At 46.7% G+C, this 15,589-nt stretch overlaps 1 protein-coding gene across 5 annotated transcripts in view; it reads left to right on the top strand.

Annotated features, from left to right (window-relative positions):
* Positions 1-15,589, top strand: part of LOC139378529 (synaptotagmin-1-like) — a 200,693-nt gene that overhangs the window by 80,364 nt on the left and 104,740 nt on the right. The window lies entirely within an intron of this gene.

Here is a 15,589-nt window from a genome sequence, read left to right as displayed (position 1 = left end):
AGAGCTGCCAGTCTGCATGGAGCTGCCAGTCTGCAAGGAGCCGCCAGAGCTGCCTGTCTGCAGGATGCCGCCAAAGCTGCCAGTCTGCAAGGAGCCGCCAGAGCTGCCAGTCTGCAAGGAGCCGCCAGAGCTGCCAGTTAGCATGGAGCAGCCAGGGCCGCCAGTCAGCATGGAGCAGCCAGGGCCGCCAGTCAGCATGGAGCAGCCAGGGCCGCCAGTCAGCATGGAGCAGCCAGGGCCGCCAGTCAGCATGGAGCAGCCAGTCAGCATGGAGCAGCCAGTCAGCATGGAGCAGCCAGAGCAGCCAGTCAGCATGGAGCAGCCAGAGCAGCCAGTCAGCATGGAGCAGCCAGAGCTGCCAGTCAGCATGGAGCAGCCAGTCAGCATGGAGCAGACAGAGCTGCCAGTCGACCAGACTCTTCCAGATCTGCCAGTCGTCCAGACTCTTCCAGATCTGCCAGTCGTCCAGACTCTTCCAGATCTGCCAGTCGTCCAGACTCTTCCAGATCTGCCAGTCGTCCAGACTCTTCCAGATCTGCCAGTCGTCCAGACTCTTCCAGATCTGCCAGTCGTCCAGACTCTTCCAGATCTGCCAGTCGACCAGACTCTTCCAGATCTGCCAGTCGACCAGACTCTTCCAGATCTGCCAGTCGTCCAGACTCTTCCAGATCTGCCAGTCGTCCAGACTCTCTCAGATCTGCCAGTCGTCCAGATTCTCCCAGATCTGCCAGTCGTCCAGATTCTCCCAGATCCGCCAGTCGACCAGATTCTCCCAGATCCGCCAGTCGACCAGATTCTCCCAGATCCGCCAGTCGACCAGATTCTCCCAGATCCGCCAGTCGACCAGATTCTCCCAGATCCGCCAGTCGACCAGATTCTCCCAGATCCGCCAGTCGACCAGATTCTCCCAGATCCGCCAGTCGACCAGATTCTCCCAGATCCGCCAGTCGACCAGATTCTCCCAGATCCACCAGTCGACCAGATTCTCCCAGATCCGCCAGTCGACCAGATTCTCCCAGATCCGCCAGTCGACCAGATTCTCCCAGATCTGCTAGTCGACCAGGATCTGCTGAAACCGCCAGCCAGCCAGGTTCTGGTAGTTTCTACTACCTGCCTGGGCTTCCTCTCAGTGCTGAGCTTCCTCTCAGTGCTGAGCTTCCTCTCAGTGCTGAGCTACCTATCTGTCCCGAGTTACCTCTGTCCCGAGCTGTCCCTCTGTCCCATGTTATCATTGTGGTGGGTAACCTATTTAGGGACGTTTAGGAGGGGGATTAAAACTGTCATGGAGTGGGGTCCACGTCCAGCGCCAGAGCCGCCACCGCGGACAGATGCCCACCCAGACCCTCCCCTATAGGTTCAGGTTTTGCGGCCGGAGTCCGCACCTTGGGGGGGGGGTACTGTCACGCCCTGACCATAGTTTACTTTGTATTTTCTATGTTTTGATTGGTCAGGGTGTGATCTGAGTGGGTATTCTATGTTTCAGGTCTTGTTTGTCTATTTCTATGTTCAGCCTGATATGGTTCTCAGTCAGAGGCAGGTGTTCGTCATTGTCTCTGATTGGGAACCATATTTAGGTAGCCTGGGTTTCACTGTGTTTGTGGGTGATTGTTCCTGTCTATGTGTTTTTCACCAGATAGGCTGTTTAGGTTTTCGTTACGTTCGTTACGTTTTTGTAGTATTGTATTGGAGATTCGTGTTTCGTATTATTAATAAACATGGATCGTAATCTACACGCCGCATTTTGGTCCGACTCTCCTTCTCATCAAGAAAACCGTTACAATTTGACAATAGTCAAAAATGTTTTCCTCTTCGTTTCTGCTTTCCTTTATCTCCAGAGAAGAGTTGAGGAGAGAAAGCTTCTTTAGGTTATCCAGGTGATGTCACAATGACAGCCACCATTTCAGTGATAATGCCAGAGAAGCCCGTGTTTGGAGGGTGCCGTGCCAATATATCCTCTATAAACCGGCTTCGAGGGTATTATCACTTTTATACAACAGGTTAGCAAAATATAAAAATATGATTGACATATTTTAATAAAAAAAGTAATTTTTTGGAATTAATTTATACTATTTCATCCTTCCCCAAGATATAGTCCCGACACAAATCTAGGGTTGATACCCAAGCCGGCTGGTCGTTCGTTCTATCAGTTTGGTTGCCAGAGACGAGACCCAGTCGTTCAGTCTTTTTGTTCTGTTTCTATGGATGCAACCCAGTCATTTTTTCAAATGTTCCATTGCCACACTGGCTGACAAAATTCTTATCTCTTGCTTGCTAGCTAGCCAACTACGGCTAACTTACAGTCACGGCAAACATTGCAGCCAGAATAACAACAAATTAGCTGCGTTTGCATTTATTTAAGCTGTTTTCTAGTGACATTTACTTGGATACATCCAAAACAATGAGCTAATAAGTCACGATTTCAGCTGGCATAGAAAATGTGCTCTCTCATCAGGACACTGTTGTTCAGAGGAGCTAGCCAACAGCACAGCTAATAGCAATTACTTCAAGTGGAACCTGGAAAGGCTGCACTTCATTTAGTTTTACCTGTTTTCTATTGATATTTCTGTGTATATATCCATACAATTATGCTGATTCATGATTTCGACTGGCTGAGAAAATCTGCCTGTCTGTCTGTCTCATCCCGCCTCCCGACACGTTTATTACTATTCGACAGCTGGAGATTGAATTTGAATATTGAAACAATGTTGCAAATGTTTGTAAAGTTTATACAAATCTCCGTGGTGAAAACAAAATGTTAGTCTAAGAGAAATGTGTTATAATGTCTAGATGCTTTTTATAGTGGAGATCAAGTTCATAAATTGTCTGGTTGGGCGGATGAGACAGCGGATTGTGCAGTCAGATGGAACAGGGTAAATAGACATTTTAATGTCATAGATTTAGCCGGTGGTAACTTGTGGAATAGACACCGGATGGACTGCGGTTTTAACCAATCAGCATTCAGAATTAGACCAACCCATTGTATAACTTCCGATAACCACCATCCATATATGAGTGGCAAAGGCCAGTGAAAAACCAGCACCACACATCACACAATGTCCCAACTCCAATAAAGTCTTGTTCACAGTGGAATAGGAGGAGTAGGTCTGCTGATTGTGAGTTGAATGACTAGGTTCCTGCAGACTCTACAGACTGGGGGCTGCATCATTGCTCTGGTCTAGCTCCTGCTTCACAGAGGAAGAGGGAGAGAGATTTCTCAGCCCACGGACAGCAGAGCAGCCTGAAGCCAAAACCCCAGATGCTTATTTAATTCCGCGCTGGCTCACAGTGGGCTGTAAATTGAACATGGGAGCATAATTCTGGGTGTCTGTTTGTTGTGTTTAAACATTGGCGAGCCGTCTGCCGGCGTCGCTTCATCAGCCGCCCCCCCCGACTTCTGGGCGGATCTCCACCCCTCCCCGCTGCAGAGGTGTGTGGAGCAGGAGAGGAACCGAGCCCAGAACACCTGCTAAGGAGAAAGAGAGTGTAAACTGAAAAGAAGATTGCATCTTTTTCTGTTATTGAAATGATTCAGGAACTGAAATGTCTCAGCTCTAAAGTAACAGTGTTAATTTTGCACCGCTCTCTGAGTCAAAAGGTATGATAAACAGAAGTGAGGCCTGTGCTCACAGTGAGGGGTTTTGTAGCCAGCCATTGTATCAGGGCACTCGGCCTCCCCTCCACACAAAGACACAACGGTGCCATCCCTTTTCCTCTCCAATGAGTCACAATAGCGGTGGTCACGATGATGTCGGACATGGCACAGTTACCAACCCAGTGGGTGCCAGATGTGAAGGAAACCATCGTCGGCTTGTAAGAGCTTGAATTGGTTATTCATTTAAACATGCCTTTGCATGTTCGGTGGAACCACTAATAATGAGTCAATGTTCACAATGCAGAATTGTTCGAGGCATCTGTCCTTCTTTCTTGGAATTGCCCCCAGAGAGTTGTATGGCATTGAATCTCGTCTGGAGGTTAGTTAACACTGTGTCCAAGGAGGGGCCAGAAGTATACAGAATGGTGTCGTCTGCGTAGAGGTGGATCAGAGAATCGCCAGCAGCAAGAGCAATATCATTGATGTATACAGAAAAGAGAGTCGGCCCGAGAATTGAACCCTGTGGCACACCCATAGAGACTGTCAGAGGTCCGGACAACAGGCCCTCCGATTTGACACACTGAACTCTATCAGAGAAGTAGTTGGTAAACCAGGCGATGCAATCATTTGAGAATCCAAGGCTGTCGAGTCTGCCAATAAGAATGTTGTGATTGACAGAGTCGAAAGCCTTGGCCAGGTCGATGAATACGACCTGGCCAAGGCAATGGCAAACATAAGGTGGCAGATTTGAGCCTCCGATTGCTTGTAATTAGGATTATCCATAATCTCAGGGGTTGGGTGAAAGTGAGTTATAAACTGGGTGGTTGAAGCCCTGAATGCTGATTGGCTGAAAGCCGTGGTATATCAGACCATATACCACGGGTATGAAAAAAAGTAATTTTTACTGTTCTAATTACATTTGGAATCAGTTTAAAATAGCAATAAGGCACCTTGGGGGTTTGTGGTATGTGGCCAATATACCACGGCTAAGGGCTGTATCCAGGCACTCTGCGTTGCGTCGTACATAGGAACAGCCCTTAGCTATGGTATATTGGCCACATACCACACCCCCTCAGGCCGTATTGCTTAAATATACTCTGTTACATCCTGTATCGGTAAAATGTTTTATTTTCTACCTAGTTTATCACACTCTGCTCCTCGTTGATGTCACTCGCCCCGTTCACTCTGTATTAGGTGAGTGTTGAATGTCTATTAGCATTGCATGGAGAATAGGTTTGCAGTAGAGTTGCTAAGAAACCGCAGAGCTTCCCCAGAATGTGCTGTTATTTCTGATAACCACGTCACGGCTTTCACACCTCTGAGAATAAGTACAGCAGCCTAGACTTTAAAGACAAGGAGACTAAAGAAAGACAGAGTAGTTCTCCCAAGGATGGAAAATCATTCTGTCTCCAGTAGATTTGAGAATTTTGAAAGATGAGCATGCATCGTTGAGCTCTATCAGCTTTTGGGGTTGTTTTTTATTAAACCTCGCACAACAACACAGGCATAGGCAGATAAAGCCATTTTTAGAATGTGTTCTAAAAATGTGTTGGGAGCTAGCATAACCCTCTTGTCACCCTCCGCTCACTGAAGATTGAGATGTAGCACATTGAAATGTCAGCTCCTCTTAGTGTCGTCAGTTTCGCTGAGGGCTGCGGTATGATTACCATAAGGCTGGCGTTACCTCATCACACTCGCCCCTGTGTATCTGCCTCTCTCCTCAGAGATATGGGGCAGAGGGACACAACACACACAGAGCACCACAGAATGTAGAGGAGAGTAGATCCGAGTCAGCCCGACTGTAATGGCTGACAGTCTGACACAATAATCAAGGCTAGGGACAGTGGGCAGTCTGTGGAATTGGAATGGGTTGAAACCATTAAGAGTGAGGTTTCATTATACATGGTTTGGCAGCCATCTTGGATAAATATACACAATGAATTGTATCGAATGGCAGTAACAAAGTTTAGAGTGAGTTTTATGAGTTATACCATACCAAAGATTCAGCACTGTTTACAAGGGTGGGCCTCTAAGTACTCTGTCACAGGGGCTTGGAAGCTTAGTCAGGCTCTTAACAAGCTGTAAAGGGCTTCTCACAGAGTAAAAGCAAAGATAAGCATAAAAAAAAAACTAATGTCCTGCCGCAGTGGTGCTGGAAGTGGGTGACAGCTTGACACCACTGTGTCTCGTTACTCTCTCAGCTGGGCCCACTCTGAACCCTGACCTCAATCTCCATTTTGTTTACCCCAGCTGACTAACCATGTACTATTTGGCTGTGAGTACCCTCTGTCTCTCCTTTAACCCCACAGAACATAGTGGGCGTTTTCATCCTGATCCAGCCAGTACCCCCCCCCACCACCGCTTTTAATCTGCATTTAAAGATGAAAAGAGAATGCAGGCATCTGTTGGGGCACCCACTCTGGGTAATAACAGGAGGACTGAGGGAGCACATGAAAGTCTAGGCCTGGTGCACAAAGAGGCCAGGGTAGAGGGGAGAGAGTCATTGACCCCCCCAGGCCCCCACAGCAGAGGCTTTTACAGGGACAAGGCCAGCTTTGATCATCCAGTGGTAAGAGGCACTGTGGATAAGTGTGTGAAAGAGAGAGAGAGAGGCAGAGGGGGAGAGAGGCAAAGGGGGAGAGAGGCAAAGGGGGAGAGAGAGAGAGAGAGAGAGAGAGAGAGGGAGGCGGACGGTCAGTGATCTGAGGGTCTTTGTAAAGTCACAGTAATGCGCCGGCATCCATTTTGTGCCCTCGGTACATTGTGAATTGGCCTCTGATGAAAGACAGTGCCAGGAAAGTGCACTTTGATAACTATCCCAATGCTGTTACCATGTAACATAATCACGGCGGCTATTACAGTCAAAATGGAGACCTGTAGACTGAAATGGAGGGACATGGAAGTAAATGGCTCTAGATAATCAGCAGAGAGAGAAGATGGAGCTGCAACAAAAGACTGGATCTGTGTGTATTCTCATGTGGCCACCATCTCAGCATGCTATGCATCTGCTATTAATACAGTGTTGTTGAAGCCATGTTGCGTCACTCTGTTACTCCGACATGTAAGGGCTTGCATAATTGGTTATGGTTCAAGCTGTAGATTTCCTCAATAACTCAGGCTTGTGTTGGTACTGCATTGAACGGTGTTCATCTCAAAACGAATGTAGGTCAAATAGCACTAAAAACAAGACCCATGAGACGTCTCCCCTCTGCACGTAGGTTCCACTGTCTCCTTCTGTTCTCTTCTATTACAGGGAAAAGGTTCACTCGGGTAGTCATCCAGATATGCAAATCATCCATGGATGACAGATCCTGATGCGACACACCTGTCCTCGTGATGCATGATTTAACCGTTACAACGATCTCTCTTCTCTAGTCAGGGGTCAGATACTAAACTACCACACACTCTGCATTCCCCAGGTGCCATTGGCTCCACCCCAATTGTCGCCATGGAGACCCCTTATGTCCCCGTTTTAATCGCCTGTCCTTGACACATATGGAACTACATACACAAAGCCTACACACAGTATGTACACACAGCTTCAGGTTTGTTCCCGTGATGCACACAGGCAGCTGTTCTGCCACTGCCCTGTGGAGGGGAGCGCAGTGGATCCTACAGTGGACCACTCACATGCAGTTCACAGTGCACACTCCCAGGAGGTTCAATGAGTGGGGGAGGGCCGGCACACAGCAGCAGCAGACTCTCCTCACTGTCCGTCTCAGCTGTTCATTATGGACCTGCTGCTCTGCTCCCCCACTGCCAAAACTCAGGATAGAGTTAATTCCGTCCTCCTAGATGATTTCCCATCGGTTTAGTTTGGCTGAGAGAGCAGGCAAACACACACACACATGTGAACCCAGGCGCAAACACACACAGATGCGCGCACACACACACACGCACGCACACACACAGACACACACGCACGCACACACACACACACACCCTGTGCGTACTGTGGTTAGTTAGTCACGTGCAGAAGGTTTGTTGTAAAATGCTTTGGGATTACAGCTCCATGGTAAACAGGTTATTCTAGAGAGCAACGTTTCTCCTCTATTCCTGACCACATCTGTGTGTCTATGTTCCTGCCTTCGAATGAAAACGCCACCAGAGAAATCAGCCCAATCGAAGACCCATCCTTCCAAAACGCGATTGGGTCAGAGAGTGTCTGTCTTGACTCATTCAACCCATTCTCCTCCGGAAAGATCTATGCAGACCAATACAAGTTAACTTACCCCTCAAACACACGTGTACTCTTTTCCAATGCCCAGACACGACGGTCCATGAATTTGTTCTGAGAGGCCTCAATGATTTTCCACCGGTTGTCCAATGTGATCTCCAACAAATTGAACGTGGAAAGCATTTGACACATTAGGCATTAGGTGTTATCGTTGAATAACATTATGGTTAATGCCTGCTCAGAGTTCTTTCACTAGTGTACCGTCACATGGATACAGAATTTACTGTGAAATTGGACTACCGAGCCAAGACCTTTTCTCTCCACACCCATGGATAATGACCAGCAAAGATAACTTGGGGGAGAATAATTGTTAAAGGAGCCTTACTCATAATATCACATAATTTACATAGTTTCCATAAAAGGGACATGATTATGAGAGAGAGAGTTGTTCATCTCTGTCTCAGACTTCAAGCCCAGGCATTTCAAAGTTGTGTTTCACAACTAATGTTAGAGCAGGCCGAGGAAGTTTTGCGTGAAGCAATGCAGTCACGACTGAGGGAATATTCTCCCCCCCCCTTCTTTCTCCCTGCTTTGTCTTCCCCCTCTCTCTCAGTGGCATCCATCTCTCTTAGAGATCCACCATGCTCTCCTGCCCCAGGGGGCAACCTGGATACTGTAAGAAAGCCTCTGGCCTGTGAGAGAATAACAATCACTTTACCTTGGATAACCCCGAGCCATTGGCCACTGTAGTGGGGGGAGAGGAAGAAATAGGAATCAGCCATCCTTGGAGGAGCCCACGCTCAAATGGCCCTCTGTCAGCCAGGCGTACTGCTCTCTCTCTCTCTCTCTCTCTCTCTCTCTCTCTCTCTCTCTCTCTCTCTCTCTCTCTCACTCCTATGGCACTCGTATATCAGACACGACACCTGTCAACCTCCATCATGGTCATCGGTGCCCTAACAGGCCCTATCTCTGGACGGGGCTGATTAAGCTGGACCTAGAGACCTGCGATGACAAAATGTGCGCCGGACCGAGCCATCCCACGGTGTATGAGCAGGTGACTGCCAGACCATGGGAAACAGGAGGGCTGTATTGTTAAATGACTGTGTCCCATCGAGCCCTGGCTTGGACCACTGGAGGATGAATAAGGAAATAACAGCCAGTCCTGCTGCCCAGGAACAATTTCCCCTCCACTGCCAGCTGGTGGACCCCATCCATCCCCACCTACCCTCCCCTTGCTCTCTGCTTATCCTGGTCCACAGGCAGGTTAGAGATGGAGCTCTCTGTGACAGACAGTTACTGTATGAACCTAGTGAAGGAAGCTGGAGGAGAGGCAGAGAAGAGGAACTTTCACCAGCCAGTGCAATTCAAACTGTTTTTTTGTCTTTGTTTGCTATGTTAACTCAGATGTGGAGGTGTATTTCACCCTCAATGGAAAATGACTAACCTCTCTACCCTCATCTTATTAAAACACTTACAATCAACCATTTTCACAGACCAATTCAAAAAGCTACAGGCCTTTGTATTTTGGATAACGACTGCACTCACAGGGGATCTTTTGATCAGGGCGTTGTTGCGATTGCAGCGGGTATCTGAGGGCTGCGTCCCCACTAAACGCTCTGTCTCCAAAGTTTTTGTCGTTGTCAGAGAGAGTGAGTCACCCCCAAAGTACCTTGAGACAGGGATTAAACACGGCAGCTCGTCTTCATCACAGTAATCTTGTTTGCTCAGAGGGCAGTGTCTATAGAGGACGGAGCACATTGTAGAGTGCTGATCACAATATTGTAAAGGACAAAGGAAAACAAGGTCTTAAATATTCAGATATTGTGAATTCACTGTTGATGGCAGCTGTTTGAATAGTTTCCATGTGCTTTGACATGGAACATGGCTGAAAAAGGCATGTTGCTCAGCACATGTCTGCAGGACATGAGCCCAAAAAATCTAAACAGTTCATTTTTTGAAGTGTAGAAAAATGTCTGCCAGAGTTCAGGGAGTTTACAATTTAAATTGATCGCCTGGGTTTGTACTGTAATTACTCTCACCGCGAGCCGCCATCAGCCAGCAGAAGAAGCGGATTGCAAATGTGTCACAACGGGATAGCTAATCCACAGAAATAGCCTGTTAACACGGGGTGGCATGTCTCCACCCAAGACTTATGGTTCAAGCTTTGTGGGCATGCCGAGGGAGGTTGGTGGGAATAAGAGTCAGTCTGGGAGAACTGAGAGAATTGTCAAAAAAATTATGAAAAAATACTATTCGGAGAGACAAGACTCAAAACAATAACAAAAGCCTTCTCGCTGGCTTTCATTTGTCACCTGTTCCTTCGTCGTCACTGCATCTCCTTAAGCCTCGTAGCACTCTTATTCCCGTCTTGATATTTCACCGGAGCACGTGTCCACAATCAGACAGAGTACAAGCGGGGAACGAAAGAACATTATCAGCACCGTACATTGCTTGTGGCTGACAGCCCTTACAAACAGCCACCGCAAGGCAGACAGACAGGCAGTCTAGTCTCCCTCTCCTGAAATAGTTAAGGAAAAGTATGGAGGAGTGACAACGTGCTCGGGCTTTATGAGTGAGTGTAAGGTTGAAATGAGAGAAAGCAGATGGAAATCAGTATGCTGGAGAAAGTGTTGTTCCGCCTTCGTTCTTCAACGTATGGAAGGTTTCAGAGCTTCAGTAGAAGATATTAGATGAATGCACTAACTGTAAGTCGCTCTGGATAAGAGAGTCTGCTAAATGACACCATTTTTTAATGCAAATGTAGGGTATGAGGGGGTGAGATTGTTCTTATCTTTTTCCTAGCTGGCTAACTATATGTCCTATGTGCCTACCTCTCTGTCAACTAACAGACCCAGGGTAATATGCTTGTGGTGTTACACACAAAGCCCGCCAAAACAGACAACTTAACAACTGCCTTATAGCATTAGCTGTGGGAAGTCAGAGGTCCTCAATATGAATACAGCCGTAGATCCGCGCATCACAATAGAGTTGGTTTTAAAGTGTCGACCAGGGAAGGTGCATCACTTATCAGTGGTAGTGTGGTAGAGTGGACTTGCTGGGGGCAGATGATGAGCCTGGTCGAGCTCCAGCCGAACAGGGACCGCCTTCTGTGTAGCCTAGAGGCATGCTGGGTAACAGTTGCTAATCATCTCCACGGCGCTCCCCGCCACCGTAGAGTGACCACAGAGGGGGTTGGAGGATGGGCCTGGAGGTGCCTGACTCAGTTACTCCAGCTCAACCTGACTCAGTTATACCCGCTCTGTCAGGATGAATGGGCCAAAATGCACTTATTGTGTGAAGCTTGTGGAACGCTACCCAAAACATTTGACCCAAGTTAAACAATTCTACCAAATAAGAATTGAGTGTATGTAAACTTCTGACCCACTGGGAATGTGATGAAAGAAATAAAAGCTTAAATAAATTATTCTCTCGACTATTATTCTGACATTTCACATTCTTAAAATCAATTGGTGATTCTAACTGACTTAAGACAGGGAATTTTTACTCTGATTACATGTCAGGAATTGTGAAAAAACTTAGTTTAAATGTATTTTGCTAAGGTATATGTAAACTTCCGACTTCAACTGTAATTATACAGTAAATACTTAAGTACCTTCTCCGATCTACAGTACAGTACAGAGCCCGCTACAGGTATCACTCTATAGAAATCCATTTCCCCAAGTGTTCTAGTGATTGGACGTTCCTGCTTTCCACAGAACTGCCTGGTTTCACAGAATGTGCTCCAACATGTTTGAGTGATGAGACTTCTCTAGCTGTCAAGAAGGATGTTTCTTACACTCCAGGCTTTCTGTCAACACCAATCATCTCAGTGGGTAGACTCTGAGGCAGAGAACACCAGTATTCTGTCCTTCTTTAAGGGGAAAGAGGACATGGGCTACTATGTTTATATGCCTGTTTTGTTGAGGCGTTGTATGGTGTCCCAACGCATGATGAAAATACATACTAAAAGCTAGATTCACATTCATAAAGACAATGGCTTGGCTATTTTCAGAATCTAAATGATTAAAACTGGGCGAAAATATGTTGGTTCTTCCCTCTATCAGGAATCAAGGTAAGACCCAAGTGCAGACTGTGTTAAGCAGCAATGTTTATTGTAACCACAGGGGCAGGCAAACGACAGGTCAAGGCAGGCTCAGGCTCAGGGTCAGGTCAGGCAGAGGTCGGCAATCCAGAGGTGGAGCAAAGGCACAGAACAGCAGGCAGGCTCAGCGTCTGGCAGTGGTCAGGCGAGAGGGTACAGGGTCAGGACAGGCAAAGGTCAAAAACCAGGAGGACGAGAAAAAGAGAGACTAGGGGAAACCAGAAGCTGAGACAAAATGCTGGTAGGCTTGAACAAACAAGCCAAACTGGCAACAGACAGAAAACACAGGCATAAGTACACAGGGAATAATGGGGAACATGGGTGACACCTGGAGGGGGGTGGAGACAAGTACAATGACAGGTGAAACAGATCAGGGTGTGATACCCTCCTTGTTTTCTCCATCTGATAATGACATTTTCACAAACATCTCATTGTCTTGACCAACGAATATGACTTCTCATGAGATGCTTTGCCATCGTATTCCATGTTGGATCCCCCTTCAGAACCGATGGGATGGTATAAGCCAATGGTCAGGTCATTACACCAGCTGACATATCTGGAGCGTTGAGTTTCTGCCTCAGTGCCTGTCAAGGGGAGCAAGGCTCTGGTGATTGGCATGGCCAAGTCCTCAAGGTCATGTTTGTTTTTACCGCTCACCCCTCACTGTAGATTACTGGGGTAACATATCTCCTGTCACCCATCCACCCATCCCCCCCCAGCACTGGTCCTTAACCAGTACACACATCTACAGATGGTTTCCACCACTTGTCTCCTTCATGTTGTAACCCAAGCCAGGGAAATATACCGGAACACAAACCTTGTATGTATGTTTTGTCTCCCGTCGGAATACTAAGAGATGGAAATGTAATCTCTCCCTTTGGCATCACACTGAGCTGAGGGTTGGGCTTGGTCGTGATCGCAGACCATAGCTCTCAGGAACCCGGCCAAGGCTACATGGGGCCTTACATTCATCACTGTGCAACGAGAAGGATCGCATCATTCACCCGGCTGCTGCCCGAGAGCCATTCAAATCGGCCAGCGTTAAGAGCGAATAAGCGATAAAGGGCTACCTGGTCAGAATACAGAGGAGTTCTAGAGGAGGCATCTGATATGAGGATGATGGAGACGGACTCACGTGTTCAGGCAAGCAGAGAGGTGGAGGGAGAGAGGGAGATGGAGAGTGGTGGATACCCTAAGTGGAGGATGGAGGAATAACACGGTGAAGAGAAAGATGACGGGAGGCTGGTGAAAAGCAGGCGCCACGTCGGGAAAATTAAGACTTATGTGAAGCACCACAAAGGGTGATTGGCTGTTGCAGACACTGTAGCTGACCAATTGTAGGAGTCACGAAAGCCAACGCTCATTCCGACGAAAGCGGCGGTTTGGATATCATAACGACAATGTCATTGTGTTCCTACGATGACTTATTTTCACACTCATCTAGCCGAGCATCGGAAGTGGTAGCGAGCCCATTGATTTGCTCGAAACCGTTGTTCTGTGATTACTTGTCACAACCCTACTGTTCTCTGTGTGTACATTGAGTAATATGCACAGGAGAACAGCTGGAAACTTTGGCAGTGCTACACCTAATGTGTGTGGCAAGGTTCAAAGCAATCCCACTGGTTACTTACTGTAGCATAGACACTCAAACAAGTACACACACACACACACACACACACACACACACACACACACACACACACACACACACACACACACACACACACACACACACACACTGCACCTATCTGGTGTATGTGACAATAAAAATGACATTGGAAAAGTACACACTCTCGCATCCTAAAGAGATGAATGACATGTGATGAGGTGTGTGTATGTGTGCATGTTTGTGTTAGTAATGTGGTGGAGATTTCATTCATGCACATGTATTATACCAAGCATCAACATATCAATGTCTCCTTCCAAGTTCTTAGCGTGCTGCATGTCATCCTGACTGAGGATGGCGGTGCTGGGGTTAATATCAACTGTTGTTGACAGAGTGGCACCAATTGTTAGGAAAATGTAAGTCATGGGTATGTTAACAAGAGCACGTGATTCATTCTATAGTAGGAGCTTACGGCTGAAAAATGTATTTTAAGGCACTGGCTACATCTATGGTAATATATAAGGCTATAACAGAAAGAGCTCCATTGAGCTCCAAGTAGGAAGATGAATAATGTTATCGTGTGGGAATTCAATGGCAACTTACCCTTCTCTTGAATGTTAAGTTGGGATGATGGGGGGGGGGGGTTCAGGGTATCTCTTGATAGCAAGTTGTTTATATATAGCTAACAGTACGCTTTAACTTGAAATGAAAACGACTTTGTGACAAAATTAGAAATGTGTAATATCTGCAAATGTAACTAGCTAGACTATTTTATGACTGGATGGACGCTTCTCTGTCATTGATGCCATGGTTGCCCTTAGTTTGAAGATGTAATCCGGAGACAGGTGTTTTATACAACAGTGTGTTCTCTTTTCGTCTCCGTCTGCATATTTATTTGCAATCAAACTCCAGAATTTTCTAATTCATACTCTGATTATTTGTCCATGCCTAAACGAACTAGGCTCGTATTTTAACAATTTCATTCGAATTTACAGATGGCATAGTTTGTAAAGCATTTCTGCCAAAAAGCGCATTTTGATAAAAAAATTGCTTTTAAAATGTATTCTAATGGCTGTCCTGTGAAGTAGTGATGCGCTACATACCCGTAGTTTCCTGAAACGAGGCACAAATTGCCTCTGAATTTTTGTGCCTTTGTGTACCTGCCAATGCCAGCCGGAGGAAATAGCTTTTAAAGGCCCGGCAAATAGCTCCTCAATAGTAATGGGGGAATGAATAGGGAATCACAAACTCCATCTCCACCTCCCGACACCGTCAAGATGGTGCAGATAGCTCTCCATCACAGCAGAACCTTGAGACGTATGCTGCAAGGACAGATCTTATTTGCATTTTTTATTTATCCACATTTTGAAGTAATATATTCTGTGATTCTGTGAATCTCCATCCAGGTGTTTATTGGATATTGCTTTTGGATACATTTTAAAACCAAAATACAGTCAACCGATCACATTAGTTTTGTTTCAAACATGATTTACAATGAAATGAGACATTGAAGTAGTATTGAAAATCCCCTGCTGTGACCCTAACTAGAGATGGTCCGTACTCCACATCCGCCTCCTCCTCCGCGCTGGAGTGCCTTTCACACTGTAGTGGCAGGCAGCATCTGTGGGGAGGAGATCCCCAGCTGGTCCCCGTCCCTGGTCTCCAGCTCATGACTTGGTTCCACCGGCTTCTAAATGAACACAACCAATCGGCTGTGCAAGCTCTCCATCGATAATGGATCCCTGCCACCCCCCACACAGACACACACGCACGCGCACGCACACACGCACACACACAAATAAACACAACTGAGCTGATGGAAAAATCAACTGGGTGAAATGACATTGGTTCATTTCACCGTGCCTCGGTTCTGGATGTCGCCATTTGAGCCCATTGCCGTACACATTGATTGGCTGGAAGAATTGAAATGCTATTGGTCTTGTGTGCGCCTGGCTTATAAAGTACTCTTAAAAGAAAATGGCTGCTCTCAAGAACACAAAATGTCAGAAATCGATACACAGAATAGCAAAGTATCTGACTGGGCTTGTTTAAAATGTCTCTTGAAAACAGGAACCAACCTGCAGTAACTAGTCTCAATTCAGTTCTATGAAC

This window comes from Oncorhynchus clarkii, chromosome 21, assembly GCF_045791955.1.
Source record: "Oncorhynchus clarkii lewisi isolate Uvic-CL-2024 chromosome 21, UVic_Ocla_1.0, whole genome shotgun sequence".
Lineage (NCBI taxonomy): Eukaryota > Metazoa > Chordata > Actinopteri > Salmoniformes > Salmonidae > Oncorhynchus > Oncorhynchus clarkii.
This window is presented reverse-complemented; position numbering and strand designations above follow the sequence as displayed.